This window comes from Nicotiana sylvestris, chromosome 11, assembly GCF_000393655.2.
Source record: "Nicotiana sylvestris chromosome 11, ASM39365v2, whole genome shotgun sequence".
Lineage (NCBI taxonomy): Eukaryota > Viridiplantae > Streptophyta > Magnoliopsida > Solanales > Solanaceae > Nicotiana > Nicotiana sylvestris.
The window spans coordinates 99,878,561-99,884,380 of NC_091067.1; positions in this window are offsets into that span (position 1 = coordinate 99,878,561).

Genomic DNA, 5,820 nt, shown 5'->3' on the forward strand with positions numbered 1-5,820 from the left:
ATTTTTTTTAAGCATTATTAAGGGGGACCAAACAATCAAACATTTCAATCAGCATTTTCTGGTGTCTCTCCCCCTCGACACCACATCATTGTAATCAACATTTTCATTCATCAATAAAATCATCATCATCATTCAAAACCCAATTCTCTCTCAGCTTCCGCAATTTGCTCACGACATTGGTTTTCCCGCACGGCACTGACAATCTAGTCTAGCGTGCGGCGAGGACCTCATTGGCGGACAGCAACCGCACTGACATCGGTTGCTTAGCCTTACGTTGCCCTTCCAAAGAACATCAGGAAGGCGTTGCGTAACACACCATATGCTTTGGCTTGAAACATGTTATGCAACTACATAAAATCCTCAGCCTCAGGCACGACATCTTTAGGACCCGTTTGGCCATTTTGCCAAAATGAATTTGGGATTTATTTGGCAAACTCATGTTTGGCTATTTTTGGCAAAATCCCAAATCCCAAAATCACCTCAATTACTGATTTTGAGCCAAAATCCCAAAACTTGGGAATTATATAAATATTTTTTCAAAATAAAGTTGAAAAATATGTTTTAAAAACGTATGTCTAAACACATTTTCATCTTCAACCAAACTTCACTCAAATCAGATTTTTCAAAACAAATTTGGGAATTTATGGTCAAACGCTAGCTTAATAACTTCATCCAACAAAAGGCTCTCAGCTCATAGGCTTGGAGTCTTGGTTTTTCATCACGCATCTGATTTAACCATATCTCCACCATTCAATGTCAAGCCAGACACATAGTAGCTTTTGTTTTGGGATGTCAGCCAAAACATACCCATTTTCAGTTCCCATTTTGCCCCATTCTTGTGAACAAGACAAGAGAGCCCAAATTCACAAAGAGCTATGAAAACTCGAAAGCTGACAGCTTTTTATGCACTCGAAGCAGACAAGAGCCCATGAAAAAATAAAGATGCATGTGGGCCATGATTAGTATTGATCATAACTGTGCCAAGATAATCCTTGAGATACCTCAAACTCCTGTATACTACATGTAGGTAAACATCGCACGAATTGACGACTCACATTCTATTTATTTATTTATTATATTCTTTTATTCATCTAAAGAGAAGATTGATATGTGCCATTAACATTAAATCATCATAAAGAAGTTAATTAGTTAATTGGTTTTAAAAGATTGAGTGGTTGGCAGGGTAAGATGCTTTCCTATGGTGGCAGAATGGCTTTAATGAGTGTGCTCCAATCTATGCCTATCTACACCTTATCTGCTATGAACCTTCCCAAAGGCACCCTAACACTTATAGAAAAATATTTTGCTAATTTCCTTGGGTTTCCTCTGAAGGGAAGGATAAGTATCATTGGACTTCTTGGAACAAAAGATTCAGGCCTAAAGAGGAAGGTGGGATAGGGGTCAGAAGAATTGACGACATTATGGAATCCCATCTTGAAAAGAGGGTAGAGATTTAGAATTCAACCATCCCTATGGGCCTCCTTTCTTAAAGCCAAATATTGCAAAAGATCTCACCCAGTCACTAAGGTTGCTACTTCTACAGACTCTCATTCCTTGAGAAGTCTTATAAAAATCAAAATCAAAGCATAGCCAAATATTATCTGGAAAATTCAAGCAGGGAATTGTAGTTTCTGGTGGGACAATTGGACGAAAAAAGGTGGTTTAGCCAAACTTTGTCCTAGTCCTGGCAACTCTGCTAAGCTCACTATTAGCGAGTTCATTGAGAATGCAACTTGGAATATGGAAGAGCTTCATCATGTTCTACCTAGCCACTTGATCAATTACATCTCCAATATTGCTATTGAAAATCAAAGAGACAATGTCTATCCGGGTGTGGAATATCACAGAAGATGGCCAATTTACTAATAGATCTGCCTGGCAGGTCATTAGAATTCATAATCAAAAAAATAATTTCTTAAGTATGGTTTGGCATGCCAAAATTCCTTTTAAAATCTCTTTCCTAAACTGGAGGCTTTTACAAAAAAGATTACCTTTTTGATGATACTATGGACAGGTTTGGTACTAACATTATTTTAAGATGTTCTTATTGCAGGCATCCACAACGTGAAACTATACAACATGTCTTTATGGGAAGTGATGCGGCTAAATTCATATGGAATACTATTGGTAATCCACTTGGAATAAAGCACAATGATGCATCCGTAATTGGAGTTGATAGGTTATATGTGTATCCCTGTTATGTTTTGATGGTCTAACAAAATTACTATTAAGAACAAGATAAGGAACCTGATACACATCCTCAAGAACTTAAAGATCAACAAGTCTCCAGTTGGAGATACAGTTCAACTCTTCAGAGTCAAAGGAACAGCAGAGGGAACATATAGCTACTAGTTCCCGTGGTGACTATACAAGTCAACTCCCTCAGCTTTAAAGTTATTGCCTGCACACGCAACAGTACAACAATAGTGCAGCAACCAACTTTATGGGAAATGCCCTTTAACTAACTTGCTTGCATCATTCAAGTGATGTCAAAAATGAATCATTAACATCAAGCAAAGGTAAAACAAAATACTTGCACATTCAAGAATTGATCAAGCATTCTCTCAAGTTATCTATCGATCTTGCAAGTGACTCTCAAGGGCATCAAGAACAAAGAACAACATAACAATGGACCATTTCCCTGTATCGAGTCATTACATGTCCTTAGTTATGTTGTACATTTGTTAAAGCACTCTACTTGTAATTCCTACTTAGCTTAGTTAGAAGCATTGTGTAGAAAATCTTTGTAAATCATAAACCCTTGTGTTTGTGTCTTGGCTAGAGTTAGTTGAGTTGTAAAGTGTTTGTAATAGAGTTATTACAAAGTGGCTTGTAATAGTGTTGTTACAAGTTAGTGAGGGATTAAGAGGTTAATTCCCAAGTTACAATAGTTTGTAATCTAAAGTTTGCTCAGTAGTGAGTTGAAATCCTACAAGGGTAGGTCATGGTTTTTGATCCCATGAGCTGGGAGTTTTTCACGTAAAACTCCATTGTGTCATTTACTTACTGCAGTGTGCGTGTGTTCTGTGGTAACTAATAGAGAACGTGGTTCTCTATATAGTTTGGTAGACCCTTAATTTCTATCAATTGGTATCAGAGCAGATTCTTTCTATCTGGCTAACACCTAGAAAGGATCATCATGGCTGCTCCGCCAAACTTCGAAGAAGGTCAGTCTACCTACAGACCTCCAAGATTTAACGGCCAGTACTATGGATGGTGGAAGATAAGGATGCACGACTTCATCATGGCTGAAGACTCAGAGCTCTAGGATATCATCTACAATGGACCCATACGAAGACCATTGGAGACCCCGCAATGACAGTTCCTAAAACTATAAAGAAATATAATGATGCTAACCGCAAGGCTATTGAAAAGAACTTTCGAGCTAAGAAAATCCTCGTATGTGGTATTGGACCAGATAAGCACAATAGGATTTCAACATGCCAATCAGCTAAAGAGATCTAGGAAGCTCTCCAAATAGCTCATAAAGGGACAATGCAGGTAAAACAATCCAAGATTGACATGATGACCATAGAGTATGAGCTTTTCAGAATGAAGGACGATGAGTCCATTCACGATATGCACACTCACTTCATGTCTATCGTCAATGAGCTTCACTCACTAGGAGAGATCATCCCCAGGAACAAACTTGTCAGGAAGATACTTAGTGTATTACCTGATTCCTGAGAAAGAAAAGTAAATGCCATTACAGAGGTAAATGATATTGGGGAGCTGACCATTGATGAACCTGTCGGCAATCTCAAGACCTATGAAATGAAGAAGAAGAAGAAGAAGAAGGATATTGAGAGAAGAGAGCCCAAAGGGAGAATAACCTGATCCTTAAGACGGACAACAATGACTCAGGTGGTGAGGATGCTGATATGACCTACCTGACAAAAAGGTTTCAGAAAATGTTCGCAGAAATGGAGGCATTCCAAAAAGGGACAGCTCCAGCAAGCCAAAAGGTTATGACCTATGTCATAAGTGCGACAAGCCAGGACACTTCATCATGGATTGCCCTCTCCTTAAGCAAGATACATACAGACACAACACTGACAAAGCAACTAAGAGGAACCAGATTCCTAACAAATGATTCAAGGAAAAATATATTGCTGACAATGTTGTGAAATAAGCCCTTGCTGCATGGAGAGACTCTTCCAGCAAATCTAAAAAAGATGATGATCAAGGTGATAGCTCCATGATGGCAGTGGAAAGTGAAGCAGCTGAGTATGACTCAATCTTTGCCCTTATGGCAAAATCTGACAATGATGATGCGGTAAACTTCTTAGATGTTCAAAGAAATCTAAAGTCTTATTCTTCAAAAAAACTTATGTCTTTGGCAAATGTTTTAATTGATGTGTATCATAGTTTTATAAATGATAAAGATGTCTTAACTGTGGAACTGAGAGAAGCAAAACAATTTAGAGATGATCTAGTAGTTGTGGTGGTAGACTTAGAGGAAACCATTGAGAGTCTGAAGAAAGAAAAAGATGTCTTAACTGAAAAAATTGCAAACATAGAACATGAGAGAGATGATCTAGTGGTTGTTGTGGTCGATCTAAAAGAGACCATTGAGTGTGTTAGAAAGGAGAAAGACGTTTTAACTGAGAGGGTTGTTAACATTGAGCATGAGAGAGATGACCTATTAGTGGTGGTTGTAGACCTAAAGGAAACAATTGAGGAACTAAAAAGGTAAAGTAGGTCTGGGAACACTCAAAAAGGAAAGGAAGTTGTAAGTGAAGCACACTTTAGGCTTGAAGATGAGTTAAAATAAGTGAAATCTAGTATGTGTGCAGAGCTTGAGAAAAATAGAAAACTTCAGGAATACCTAAGAAAAGTGAAGAGTGACCTAGAAAAATCAATTAAGTGGACCTGGTCCTCTGATGCGATCAATGCTATATATACAAACAGTGGAGGAAACATGTAGGAAATCGAGTTTCAAAGGGGAAAGGCTCCCTACAACACTCATACCAATTATGTTACCATACATGATAACTGGCTTTGCACTCACTGTGGTAACACCAGGCATTTTAAAGAAAACTATAAGTCCAGATTTCAATCTCAACAAAAAAAATAAAGTTTTTGCTGAAAAAGTAACTACTTCTAAGGAACCTAGTCATTCATATAAAAAAATGTGATGTCTGCTTGGACCAAAAGAGCCCTCATTCACCCATTTCCTAATTACAAGGGACCAAACTTATTTGGGTTCCTAAGTCTAACTCTTGATTTCCTTATACAGGGAACAATGAAAGGGAGCAGCCAACAATGGTATATGGATAGCGGCTGCTCAAAGCACATGACTAGAAGTACAAATGATTTCCTTTCACTGAAGGCCCTATAGAGAGGAAGTGTATCCTTTGGAAATGGCAAGAGGGGATACATTCTGGGAGTTGGAAGGATCGAAAAGTCTTTATCTCACTCTATTAAAAATGTGTGCTACATGAATGTGTTTAAGTATAGCCTGATGAGTGTTTCCCAAATCTGTAACAAGGGAAACAAAGTGGAATTTGTATACAAGATATGCACAGTCACAAATCATGTGACTGGTAAAGTGGTGTTAGTTGTCAAAAGATACAAAAATAACCACGTTGCTGACTTTGAGTCCTTACAAAATGGGGATCTCAACTATCTGAGCACTGTTGATGTTAATGCTGAACTATGGCATAGAAGGTTGGGTCATACAAGTTTCACGTTGCTGAACAAATTGGTCAAGAAGGACCTGGTTTGTGTTCTGCCCAAGTCAAGCTTCAAGGATCAAAAAGTGTGTGATGCATATGTAAAAGGAAAGCAAGTCGGATCCTCTTTCAAGCACAAAAAGGA